This window comes from Pelobates fuscus, chromosome 7, assembly GCF_036172605.1.
Source record: "Pelobates fuscus isolate aPelFus1 chromosome 7, aPelFus1.pri, whole genome shotgun sequence".
In the NCBI taxonomy this organism is placed as follows: Eukaryota; Metazoa; Chordata; class Amphibia; order Anura; family Pelobatidae; genus Pelobates; species Pelobates fuscus.
In genome coordinates, this window is record NC_086323.1 from 99,866,362 (window position 1) to 99,880,917 (window position 14,556).

Here is a 14,556-nt window from a genome sequence, read left to right on the forward strand (position 1 = left end):
GAACATACTCTTTCTCTATGCACAAAGAGCATAAAGAATATTATTTATTTATCGGCAGGTGCTTTACACGAATCTCTAGAGCCTGTGTAGTGAGAATATGAAAGAGATTTGTAATGCAGCCATAGTATCTGGTGCAAAAGAAACCAAGCACAAATAAATACGTCTATGCATTAGCCATGTTCATATCCTCCCAAGTGCAATTAGTGAAATGAAAATGCAGAACGTGAATAGCTGATTTTGCTATCTTTTTCTATTTATGAAAAATAAAACAAACAGCAAAGCAGTTTTCTTTTATACTGTCTAAATATTAAGGAACAAAGTCACTGAACCACCATAGTAACCATTTTGATTACAATAGCCAGTTAGTTAAAAAAAAAATCAACGCTACAATTACAACAGCAAGATTACCTTGAAAGACAATGATTTACTCTTTCTTTCTTTTCTTACTCACTCTTCAGACCAAACTGATCTGCATCCCTCCTTATAACTATAGTTAAACATAAATAGGTATTGCATCACACACAGTTGCTCCATTTTAATTAAATTCTTTGACTGCAACGTTTGTAGAACATTCAACTCAGATATTCTTCCACACGTGATTCTATTTATGACTCTTTCATTCCCCAGCCCTTTGTTAGTGATAATGTTTGCATGCCTGGAGAATCTCACATGCAACATGTATAAACTATGTACAGTGTGGACCATATCAAGAACACCAGTTTGTGTTCCTACATAAAGAAGATCCAGCCTTCTAAGGAACCTGTGAAATTCTGTACAAAGGCTGTCTGCAGAAATGCAATGATTCTTTTTCTATTGCAGCCAGGCCAATATAGTGATCCAGATCTTATTTCATTTGGCGTGTGAAGGTCGTTTTATTTGGCTGCTAGTTTTCTTGCACGAGCACGTAAGAATGCATAAAGATTCTTGTGTGAATTTATATGGGGTTTGTGCTTGTGATTGAGTATGGGAGCATGTTTGTATGTTTTTTTTTTTTTTAATTCTTTATTTTTGTTGTGCGGGTCAGTAGAAAGTTTCCACAAACGCCACAACAGCGTGTATCAACACATATCAACATATGAAAGAGTTTAATAGTGGCATGCGTAGTCGCACATTTTCTTTTTTTTTTGTTTCTATGCACAAACAGGGTTCAACATTTACTGCCCTTAGGTCATTCAACATTTAGCCTTAATGGTTTAACTGAACAAGGCATAAGACATGGTAGTTGCATGAAAAGTTACATCCTGTCTTAGACACATTTATGCTTAAGCGGCCTCATTAGCTTTGTTTATCATTTTTGATAAGCATGAAATTGAACTGACTAAATTATTGGTCGTATGGCTTGGAAGAGTTAATGTATATTGCGTATGGGCTGAGGATTGGTGTGTATGGTCTGCCCATTTGATAGTAATAGGTTGTTAGGCCTAAGGTAAGGGTTTAAACAGTATAAACAGTAAGATGTGTTCTAGCGTATGCCCCGAGGAGGCCCCCACCCATTAGGTGTGCGTGTGTTAGTTAAGCCTGGCAGATAATACTGGGGTTTCCGACAACACCGCCATGTTGTGATAGCGAGCGGCCAAAGGCCTTACTCACAGCTCAGTCCCGGAGCCCCGGTCAGCCTATGCCAGCCAGGGGTACAGCACAGTCCAACTTCGAGTAGTCACACTGCATGGCAACGCCCCCGATTGCGAGCAGGTAGGTCAATTCTTTAGTCGCTTTTGGGGTCCCTTTCCACTTCTCTGGCTGCGGCTGTGACCTTATTTGTATTCCCCTGTGTGGCCAGGGGAATGGCCACACATGTTGGGACTTTATCCGCTGGTGGAGCTGAGGGCTTGGGAGGGGAATTTCGTGGTAGGCGGTGAGTATTCGCTGGTGGAGGGGCAGGACATCTCATTCGCCGTTCCAGTTGCCGCCAAAAATTTGTGAAGTGCCGGTCTAGCCTGGTGAGAATGTCGTCTTGGTCAGCGCTGGTTCGTGGAGGCCACGCCGCGTCAGCCATGTTTGGTGAGGTTCCGCTTTCCCCTGTCGCCCAGCGCGCTTCTGTGTGAGCTGGGTAACCTTCCTGGGGTGGACCGGGATCACCCGCCCGGTCCAAAAGGGGGGAGAAACGGGACCCTGACAAGTGACTGGCATCATTCTGGCTTCTCCGGTCCAAGGGTTCGGCCGCGACCCCCGCCCAGCGTGCACCAGGCCGCAACAGCCAAGGTGGAGCTACAAGTTTCACAACGGGTCTTTGTCCGCTTCTCTGCTTAGTCAGTGAGTTGGAGGCAAGGGGCTTCGCTTGGTTTGCCCAGTCTTGAGCTATTTTAGGTTTAATCATGCTTTTAGTTGCTGGGCCATAGAGGAGCTCCTCCAAAGCACATCTGCTCTCCATGGTGGTCAGGCTGTTTGAAGGTGAATTTGCGCATATATAAATGTTTGTGTGTGCAAGCATTCGGCTGTGTACATGTGTGCGCGTTTGAGGATTAGTGTTTGTGTGCGCATGTAGGTAGGCTAATATGGATGTAAGTTATGTTACATAGTTACACAGGCTGAAAAAAGACTGCATCCATAAAGTTCAGGTTTTCTCACATCTGTTTCTGCTGTTGATCCAAAAGAAGGCAAAAGCACAGTTTATAGCTTCCAATTCCAGTCAGATCTCTTCTTGGGTCACGTTGTAAACCAACATATTAAAGAAGCACTATAATGTTAGGAATACAAAACTATATTCCTAACACTAAAGTGTCCCTCTGACTCCACACGACACCTCCCCCCATCAGCCATGACAGGGTAAATAACCCTTTAAACACTTACCTGATTCCAGCACCGAAGTACCTCAGTGCTGCGTCAGGCTCCTCCGATATCAGTTGATGGGTGAACCTAATGCGTATTTGTGGCAAGTGCCACGCTCACATTAGCCTGCGTTTAAAAAAAATAAAACTTGCATTCTGTGAGCTTTGAAATAGTTTTTTGGTGAATTAATGGGTGCACTGGGTGTGGTATGTTGTATGAATTGGTCCCAGTAGCACCCATTTAATGCACGCATGTTCAGGTAAGTACAACCTGTTTGGTTTCATGTCTGTCTGTCTATCTATCTATTTAAATGCATTAGTTTTTAAACTTGAGCCCATTTGCAAAAAACAGCAGCAGTTTCTGGTTCTGCTGTGGGTATCATGGCTCTGCACCGCAGGTAAACCTGTCCCCATTCTTTAACTCCTCATTGTATACAGACAAGATTATTCAGCTGATCATGTAATTTTCCATAATTGTATAGCCTTCTCTGACAAGTTACCATGACACCGTCAAACTGCAAGATGCTGGAGATTAGTTGCTCTATTTCATAGTCTGCAGTTAACGCACTCCGTGCAATGACTGGCATGGAATCTGCATGGGGGAACTAAGGAAAGTCTTCTAGGCACCTGATTCTGCCGCCAATCACATGGTAACTTAAGCTGAGGTTTTCACTATACGATACTGATACTGTTTAATTATTATTTTTTTTTCCTGTAACCTTATGTATCTTTTGTTTATGCACTTAGGATGATGGTGCCTTCGATTACTTTAATTTAAAATATGGGGATTGGTACACCCATATAGCCACAATGCATGGTAGGCTTGTAACTGGTTTATCTCATTGAAGTAGTTATAGTGTCTGGAGTGCCTGTCACTATCCATCAATTCAGCATTAAATAGTTTTTTTGTTTTTTTTTAAATTCTTTATTTTTGAGTGCATGAAGAATTAGACATATATGCTGGTAGTGCCACAATAGCAGATACCGGCCATTCGTGGTTGACAGATATATGGCATAGATTAAGTCTGCACAAATTTTTATATAAACAAGCTTGACTGTGGGTAAAACATTGTCAGGAAAAGCATACGAACAAATATAAAAATCGTCTCAGCATACTGACATTAAGATTAAAGGACTGCATTATCTTTGTACATTTTTGTTTTTAGTATACTATGACATGGTAGGTTAGATATGCGTAAAACTTTGAGTAACATGAAAAAGTACATTAATGCTTAAAATGTGATTTGCAGGTCTTGTGTTACACTTAATAGTAATGAATAAGAATGACAAGCTTTGCACCCAGGTTATGGACTGAGGCTTAAATCACAAAATAAAAATATAAACTGTCAATATATTAGCTTGCTTATTAAGTAAATGTTAAATATAACATGCTGTTTAGTCATGTCTAGAGTGAACGATCATATAACGCTTAGTTAGCATAGGAGAAGATCTAGACAATTAAAATAAAAGTATAAGCCTTAGAACAAGAGAAACTAAAACAAGCTGAGTAATCCTAGTGCTGTCTATTAGTTGATATCATGTGTCGTTAGCTAGCTTAAATCAGGCTAGGTATCGTGCTGGGTGGGCCAGTGAACTGACACATATGAAATTAATGACTCGCATGACTAAGGTGTGTAGAAGTGTGACATGCTAGATTCAGATTAACTAAAAAAAAAAAACAACATAAACAGCGACCAAAAGGTTCTAGGAAAGTGCTTGTCAGATTAAGAATTATGAGCTAGGTTATAAATCAAAAATGCAAGAAACGACTTAATACACTAGTAGTTTGACATGACACCCAGGCTACACATTTCAGAATTTATGGGGAGTAGGATGCCTGTATGTCCGGACTGTCTAGGCCTTATGAAACCGTGGGCAGCCATATGCATTAGTTAAGCAAACATAACAGTAGCTATGACTGAAGCATAGAAGGCAGGATAGCGTCCCTTAAATGTGGATCCTGTATGTCATGTCCCTTTTCCCCACTGAGTGCAGGGTATGATCTGGGTGTCCCTCAGGCACAGCTCAGCCGATGCCCTCCATGGGATGGGCACAGTCCCGCGAATCTGGTGAGTGCTGCAAGTTGTTGGGGCTGTGGGAAGGGGTTTTTCCGTTAGGCCATTGAATGCTCCAGCCCCTCTCACCGTCTCCCGCCTGGGTCGCAGCGGGGGCCTTTGTCTCCCCTGGAGGGATCCGCCGTCGTGTCGCTGTGAGGCGTGATTTTCGGGATCTCGGGCGGCGGTGGGGCCTCCTCCTGTTGGGTCTGTAAGTTGGTGCACTTAGCCTCTTAGATCTATGCCAGCTAATAGGTCGCCGAGCCAGCTTTCTGTTCAGAGGTTGCGCCTTGAGAGCGGGTGTAATCAGACGTCGACTCCTTGCCTCCACTCTCCTCCAGAACCGCTGGCAGATCTGATCAAATGCCTTTAGGAATTTGGTTTCCCAGTCACGGGTAGCCGACCCCTCACCACTCAGAGCGAGATTTTCAGCGGCCATCTTGAGCCTCGTGGGATCTGTTGTCGTTAGGTAAGTTTTGCTTGTCACATTATGGACCGGGATAACCCCCGCCGGTCTGTGGGGGGGGAAACGGGTACCTTTCTCGGGCGTCCCTGTTAATTGCCGCGGCGGGAGAGCGGCCGTCTCTCCCACTCTAGCCAGGCTTGCAGGCCGCAGATGTCGCGTGTGTGAGGCTGATCCGAAAAGCATTATGTTTGGCATTAACGGGTAGCTTGCGTTGTCCCCTGGTGTCCGGTGCTGGTTTCAGGTCAGTAAGTGTTTGTTTTAGTCGAGAATTAGTAAGGAAACCGCCACCCAGAGCAGGAGCAACGGAGCATTAAATAGTTTTAATGCTCAGCAATGAGTGGCTGTGGTTGGCTGAGAGTGTCAGCTGACGGCTTTAAGCCTATCAGTGTGCCCATTGTTAATATGAATTGGTATGATTAGAAGGAAGTATGCAATCTCTGCCTTAGCATCAGCTCCTATTATATCTGGACTATGGGTGGTCAGAGATCCTTTCTTAGAGCTAAACTGCTAGAAAATGGTTTAACATTGAATGGAAGGACAGTGCCAGGGTACTGCAGAAACTATAACCAATTCAATGATATGGAATTATTATAGTGCCTGCCTTTAAGTCTATCACAATGTAAAAAACTCCAATTGATATTGTGATACTTGGATGTACTGGTGGACTTAATACAGTATGACCATATAGTGTCACCAAATCCCTATATTTTTATTACTTAAAATTGGTATTCTAAAGAAGCATTAATAGAAGGATGACTGATGTTTTATAACTATTAGTGTGTGTTTGGCATGTGAGTCTTAGATTGTGCTTTTAATGGAATCCAGTCATTATTTAATATGGCTGAAAATAAAAGATCACATTAAATATTTTAATGGTTTATCTTTTTACCTTTACTTTGATCAGAAGCACCTTGTTTCTGTCAAGACCATGTACAATCTGAAAGAATATGGCAGATTTCAATTTAGAATGAATACAGAAACAGACCTGGTTACTAGTAAATCTTTTATTTTTTTTATTGTTGTAGACTGTAAAACAAACAGAATTGATTGCTGATTTTGGTTGGTTTGTTGGAAAATGCTTATGTATCAGTCAACATTAAGGACCCAGAGATCCATTTGGAATGTAACATCATGAAAAACTCAAGGGCAATTCAGATGCTACTCAGTACATGATAAACATAGAAATATCCTGCATTTGGAATGGATTATTTGTATAATTCAGTTTGCCCCATTTTTATGAATTAACTGTGGGCAATATTTCCATCTAAACTAAATGTAATAAATATATGAATTGCAAATCTGGGTCAAATTTAGATATGATTTGTGATTTTTACTATATTCAGAGGAATTCCACTACTTGAAGATACATTGGAGCTTTGTAAATAACTTAATTGATCGGCCATAACATTAAAACCACCTACCTAATATGATGTAGGTCCCCTCCGTGCTGCCAAAACAGCTGTGATGTGTCAAGTCATGGACTCTACAAAATATATGAACATGTCCAGTGGTATCTGATCTGCTACCAAGACATTAGCAGCAGACCCTTTTAAGTCCTTAAAGTTGCAAGGTCGGGCCTCCATGGATGGATTTGTTGTTCCAGTACATCCCACAGCTTCTCAACTGGATTGGAATCTGGGAAATTTGGAAGCCAAAGTAACACCTTGAACGCTTTGTCATGTTCCTCAAACTGATCCTAAACAATATTTGCAGGTGCATTATCCTGTTGAAAGAAGCCACTGTCATCAGTGAACACCATTGCCATGAAGGGGTGAATGTGGTCTGCAACAATCTTTAGGTAGGTGGTATGTGTCAAAGTAACATACACATGAATGCCAGAATCCAAGATTTCCCAGCAGAACATTGCCCATGAACATAAGACTGCCTCCACCGGCCTGCCTTCCTCCCATAGAGCACCCAGCTGCCATCTCTTCCCCAGGTTAATGATGCAACTGGCCTTCCTCCTGATCTAAAAGAAAACGTGCTTCATCAAACCAGGCAATCTTCTTCCATTGCTCATTGGTCTAGTTCTGATGCTCACGTCCCTGTTAAAGGCACTTTTGGAGGTTTACAGGGGTCATCGTGGGCAATCTAACAGGTTTGCAGCTACACAGACCAATATGTATCAAATTGCGATACAATGTGTGTTCTGAGAACCTTCTACCACGGACAGCATTGTGTTTTTCAGCAATTTGAGCTACAATAGCTCTTTTGTGTGATCGGAACAGACAGGCTAGCCTTTGCTCCCCACATGCATCAATAAGCCTTCGACCCTCGTGGCGGTTCACCGGTTTTCCTTCCTTGCAACTATTTTGGTAAGTACTAACCACTTCATACTGAAAACACCCCACACGACTTGCCGTTTTGGAGATGCTTTGATCCAATCATCCAGCCATCACTATTTGGCTCTTGTAAAAGTCACGTGGATAATTTTGTTAGATTTCTCCTGTTTCCAACTCAGAAAATTCATTTTCTACATAATATATCCCACCCCTTGACAGAAGCCATTGTAACTATATTATTAATGGTATTCACTTCACCTGTCAGTGGTTTAAATGTTGTGGCTGATCAGTAAATTGCATATCTCTTTTATCTTGATATGTAGATATTAAGTAAAATGAACAATCAATGTTATTCTGTAAATGACACTGGTTTCTACTAATCTACAGAATGCAAGAGAGTAGAGCAGGCGTAGGACAACCTTTGGCACTCCTGATTTTGTAGTCTGCATCTCTCCTGACACCAGAGCAGGATTAACCATAAAGCAACCTTAGGTGGCCTCCTAGGGCACAGGGGTTAGGCAGGGGCCCAAAAGCATCAATTTACTTGTTCCCATGCACCACCCTTTGTGAATATTGGAGTGGGGTTCCCAAACCAATAACTTGCCTAGGGCCCTGTTGAATCTTGACTCTTCACTGACTGACCCTTTCAGATCATTATGACTGTAGGAACATTATGAGAAATGTAGTCAACAACATCTGGAGGGCCAAAGGTTGCAAACACCTGGAGTAGCGTATATACAATGCTGTTGGTCCTTTCAAGAAGGTCCACAATATTCACCCACCAATGCCCTCATGTTCTCTATCTCTTCCACTTATACGATATAGCTAATCTCTCAAATAGTACATTTCCACAATGTGTTCGGTATTGCTCGTGTGACATTTTCTGGAGGACAAAATAAAAGAGTAATGCACAGCTCTGGAAACCTTTAGTGGTATTTTATTCCCCTGTCATTTTGTTTTTGGAGAGATTACATTTCTAAAAGACTGCAGCTTCCGTGCACTCAGTCTCCATAAACCAGTGCTCACTAGCTCATGACTAGTGTTGCATGGAAGTAAATATCGATGGATCTGCTTTTTTGCTCTGGGAGGCTCTAAGATACAGGCTTTTTATTACAGCTGATATTTTATACACCAAGTAATTAAATGCTCACAGCAAGGTTCTGCACGGCTCTTGGCTTGCAAAGCTTTGGGTATTGTGCACTTCGGGTGATGCATGGAAGTGTTTGATAGCAACTAAAGGTGCTTCTGCCTCTAAGCAAATCATGATCCCATCAACAGAGAACAATATTCCCAGGTTCCAGCACAAAGTACTTGCAAACAGCTCATTTTGAGGCAGCAGGTGTCTTGCAGTGCATAATGTTCCCTTATTATAATTATTTGGTTTAAATCTGCATTACGGCTAGGCAGAAGTTCCCTTTAAAGAGACGTGTAAAAATGGAATCATAGACAATTAATAGTCATTCTTCCTTTGGAGTAGGAATTATAAAACCTATTATAAACATGTAGTTTTTCAAATAATGGTAACAACAATCGGTAAAACTGATTAAAAAAAAAAAAGATCATCACCACTTGAACGGAGACGGGTGACCGCATGGACCGCCGGTCCTAACAACCAGCACGCATATGGAGGTTGAATTCTAACAGCTCAATCCAGCACTCACGACCACTGAAAGCCAACTTCAACACAATCACCAACCCAGAGCTTTTTCCAGGGTTGGCACACAAGGAACAGAGACACCTGGACTGAGCAGTACCGCACCTATGATGTGCTCCCCCAATCATAGACCTAATTATTGTTATGTTTTTGTTCTTTCTATTGCATGGTATTAATTAAGCCTCACTTAGCAAATTGTACCCGCTTATAGCTCTAACTGTTATATTTACTTGATGTATGTACTTTTTTATTTACTTGATGCATTTTTATTTACTTGATGCATGTACCCAACTACGACCACCCATAAGCCATAATTAGGTTATCACAGTCGACCCCATTGCCCTTACCTTCCGCATACTGGTCATTATAATGGTTACATTTCATCTGACCTAACTTAGGGCAGACTGATTAGATATAACAGGGTGAATTCACTCCACCATCAGCACATCACCTACATGCCTCAAAAACATGGGTCTCCATCCCGCAATAGGCATTGAGATGCTCTATCATGTCCCTCCACACCAAGATGCACATTTCTGTTACAACCTTATGTTATGTTATTTTTGACGTTTTCTCTTATCGTTTCGTATCAAGGGCCAAAAGAGCCTTCGACTCCTTCTTAGTCGCTGACAGGAGGCAAGGTGCACAGTACTCTGCACAGGGGCAACCTAGGGGTTAACCGAATAAGCAACGATACTCAACCAGGCTTACATAGATAGTTCACTTTAGAACACGTTAACCTTACATACACACCCCACTTACCCAAACTGACTAGCCTGTTACAGGTGTCATAGACCAGCTCACACTAAAGAAAAGCCACAAATATCGCTATAAAAAGTAGCCGGTACCAGAACTAGCCTGAATACTCTGTGATCTGCAATATCAGCGTACTTTACAAACAGCTTTCCTTTTAGCAATGTACAGTTAAGCCAGGATATAAGTCTTAAATAGATCACTCATGTACCTGTAATGTCAAGCTTGATTATATATGTTAAAATGTGCATAATCAGAAGAAGCATGCTACCAACACTATCTCCAGCTCAAGTTGAATACCTTATTTGTCTTCTCTTTAACACAGACATAATCGACTAGCCTGTAAATTTACTACCTAACAAAAAATATGTGCAGTGATCGCATATGCCTCGAATCTGTTAATATGTGTATCTTACAAATCTTGTTACTGCTGTTGGGGCATTACAAGAAAATGTGTTAATCTTTGCACCACAAAAATAAAGAATTTAAAAAAAAAAAAAAAAAAAAAAAAAAAAAAAGATCAGGAACTGATATAAGACAGAAACAATTAAATGACATATAAACCAGAGGAAAATAGGGTAAAAACTAAATGTGTTCAATTAAAGTCCATACAGAATTCACAAATACATATAATAAAGTCCCAAGTCGGTCACCTGATATTCGCTCTATTAAAGAGGTTTTATACTGGAGAATGAATGCTACAAATTGGCTATTACACCTGCGTTCACCCATGCTGGAACATTTTAAATATTATTTGGAATTGTGGGTGAGGGGTGTAAAAAATGAATATTCATTGTAACTAATCCATAAATGCTAATATTTGCTGTAAATGTTATTTCTGTCATTTTAGTTGCAACATTTTTGTTGTGTTTTGCTATGACCGAAGTCATTCGATTAACTGTATCTTCATTAAAGGTGTCTCTGCTACATCAGATGTTTTTTTTCTGGGGGGCATGGAGTAATTAAAAAAAAATATGAGAAAAAGCAAATAAACTTACTCCAGCCATTGCCTATGTATGTGTCAAAATCAGTGGCAGAACTACCGCTGGTACAGCCATTGCGGTTGCACCGGGGCCCGCATACTGAGGTGGCCCATTAGGTGGCCCATGCACTTAGGGCCAACCGATTGTCAGGGTACCTGAAGTCTCTACCTCGGAGGAGGTTAGACTTCCCGACGGCCGTTCTCTCAGGGGGGCTGATTCATCCAATCCTCACAGCTCTCATAGTCATTCTCACGCCGGCCGCGATAGCCCTGCTTCCTTTTATGACACGACGCTCAGGAGCCGACGTCATGACGGCAATCACATCCCGACCTGTCAATCTAGTTCGGAACAACGAATCAGGGCTCGGCAAGGGCGGAGTCATCAATTAAAGAACCAGGGTATAAAAGAGGGATGTGTGTAATGGTTCATTGCCCTGTCGTGGTTCTAGCTTGTCTGTTCCCTCAGTGCTCTTATGTATATTGTTCTATTTGGTTTTGACTCGGCTTGTACTATCGTTCCTGTTTACCTCTCGTGTCCTTTGACCTCGGCTTGTCTCTCGCTTACCTGTTCTCTCGTTCCCTCGACCTCGGCTTGTCTCTGACCATTCTTTGCTTTCTCCTTACGTTAGTCCGGCCATTCTAAGGTCCGGTATACGTACATCTCTCCTGTTCGTACTCTGCGTGTTGGATCCCTGTTTCGATCCTGACATTATGACAGGGCCATGGATCCTGCAGGTACAAACGCTCAGCTTGGTTCTCCTGACTCGAGGTTTGAAGCCATGGACCATAGAATGGACCAAATGGCCCTAGCGCTGCAAGCATTACTATCCCATCCGAGTAATCAAGCAGAGGAGATGCGTACTCCATCCATCTCTCTTGCTAACACAGGCCTAGAGGTAGCCACAGTGGGAACTTCTTCCCGTGTTACTTCCCCTTTACGGTATGGCGGTTCTCCGGATACCTGTCGAGGTTTCCTAAACCAGATAGGAATTCATTTTGAATTACAACCCTGTGCCTACCCTACTGACAGGGCGAAGGTTGGATTCATAATCTCGCTACTCATTGACAAAGCTCTTAGATGGGCTAACCCTTTGTGGGAAAATGATAATCCAGTAGTCTATAACTATAATGCCTTTATTACTACTTTTAGGAGGACTTTTGATCCCCCAGGGAGAAAGGCCAGTGCAGCTAGATTACTATTACGTCTTAGACAGCATAGTCTAACCCTTGTGGATTATGCGCTAGAGTTCAGATCCTTGGCGGCAGAGGTCAAGTGGAATGAACAAACCTATATGGACGTATTTATGAATGGATTATCAGATGCGATCTTAGACGAGTGTGGCAAAACTAGCCACTTCTGAACTACATGCAGTACAGGTTGTCCGTAGGCTGAAAATATAATGTATAACGTTAAATGTATGTGTATTGCTCTATGGCCGTTCGCATGCTGGCAGCCGTATGCTGCCAGCATACAAAGCATTCATACGTCGAAACACGGCTATCCTGGCCGTTCGCCATACGAATGTGGACTCCCCAGGTAGACCACACATTCACAGGTCGTGTGGCACCAATTAACCGATTGCAACATTGTTGCAATCGGTAATTAAGGGCTCTCCTAGGTGGCCGTCGTTCGACTACCGACCATGCGGCGGTCGGCCATCTTGGATCCCTTGTCTCTGCAGCGGTGTTCGGTCGTCGAGAGCCTGGAACGGAAAACGGCTACTCAATGATTTGAACACCGCTGGACTTCCAGAGTGTTCGGGAGTCCCGCGTTCGGTACATTATATGTCCCGTACTTATTCGGTACTTTTAAACCCTCTTTAATGTTTTACTGTATTATGTGCGGCGTTCGGTCAATTCAGCTGGGATCAGAGCGGTATTCTCACAAAGTGTGCGCTCCGACCCCAGCTATCTACCGAACGTTCAATTATTATAAAGTACCGAATATTGTGTGAATTGTGTATTTTAATGTCAATTGTCGGTTTTGCTACACGAGGAGATAATCCACTTAAGCGTCCATTTTAGTGGGAGTATCTTTCTCGTGCAGCAAGGCCTGTTGGGAAAGTCACAGTGCATGTTGGGAGAAATCCCCTGGAATTACTGTCTGGAAACCCCTTGCATGGGGAACTGTATAAATATGCTGCCTGTGAATAAACCGAGTTAGTTGACTCCCAAACTGTGTTTCGTCCGGTTATTGGGAGGATTGGGAACATTGCCTTGCTTTCTACTCTGACTGTGGATTTCCTAGATGTACCAACGGATATCGTATGCTGTTACACTGCATTCCGTTACAATTGGTGGCAAGCGACGGGATCCGAACCTTACAGCCGAAAAAGCAGCGTTCGTGTAAACTGGAACTACCGAACAAGGAAAGCAAGGGCAATTCGTATGGAGATTGATTATACCATACTAAAACGACAGACTTTAAAAGAGCTACTGGAAGCCAGGGGTAAGATAGCCAGCAACAAATCTAAGGCTGTGCTGATCGCTGAACTGATGGAGGGAGACAGAGCCCGCAGCGCTACACCCCCACCAGCCAAGGAAGAGACCCCATTCCCAAAAGAGCTACGAACCAGGTTGGAGTTCTTACCGCAACCAGTACCGCTGGAAATACTGACCGTGATGGTATCGGATGTACAGGATTATCTGATGGCGACCAGCACACCAGCGACCCCGCCTAGGGCAGAGTCTGTTACTGCCTCCACCTACGGACAGGTAAAGCCCAAAGTCCCACATCACGCATTTAAAGCGTTTTGTGAAGAAAAGGACGAAATCGATGGGTATTTGCAGGACTTTGAGCGGCTGTGCGATTTGCACGATTTGGAACCCGCAACATGGGTGCCGCTGCTGGCAGGCAAATTATCGGGTAGGGCGTCTGAAGCCTACCGTGCTGTACCCCGAGAGAACAGTAAGGATTACCCTAAAGTAAAGAGGGCGATCTTAGAGAGGTATGCTATTACCCCAGAGGCATACCGGCGGAAGTTCCGGGGCTTGCGCAAGCCTGAGAAAGATTCTCATGCAGAATGGGCGCACAAGCTGGACCAAGCATCACTAGGCTGGATACAGGCCAGCAACGCGACTAACATGGAGGAGTTGAGGCAGTTAATGCTGCTGGAACAGTTTTTTAATGGTTTGTCCCCAGAAGCACAAGAATGGGTGAGAGACCGGAAACCACTCACCCTACCTGAAGCCGCTAAATTGGCGGATCAGCATTTTGATGCCCGGAGGCATCACGGTGCCCAAAATAAGACTCTCCCTCGGATTACCGGGCCACCCAATAATTTTATCCCTACCGGCCCCACCGCACCCCCGCACAGGCCGGCACTGAATACTCCACCAACCCCTTCCCGATACAACGGCCGGGCTAACATTCAGTGTCACACCTGCAAGCAGTGGGGGCACATTTCTCGAGAGTGCACCCAAAACCGGAGCCGACAAGCTTGGAACCAGGTGCGACAAAATTTGGCACCCAGGGCTGCTGCGCACCATTACCAGGTAGCACCCGCCACCCAAGAATTGCTGAGCGCTCAAATTGGGGAGCCTCTTGGGGTGCTGCACGAAGTAATGTCAGTCCGAGCCACCGACAACCGACAACAT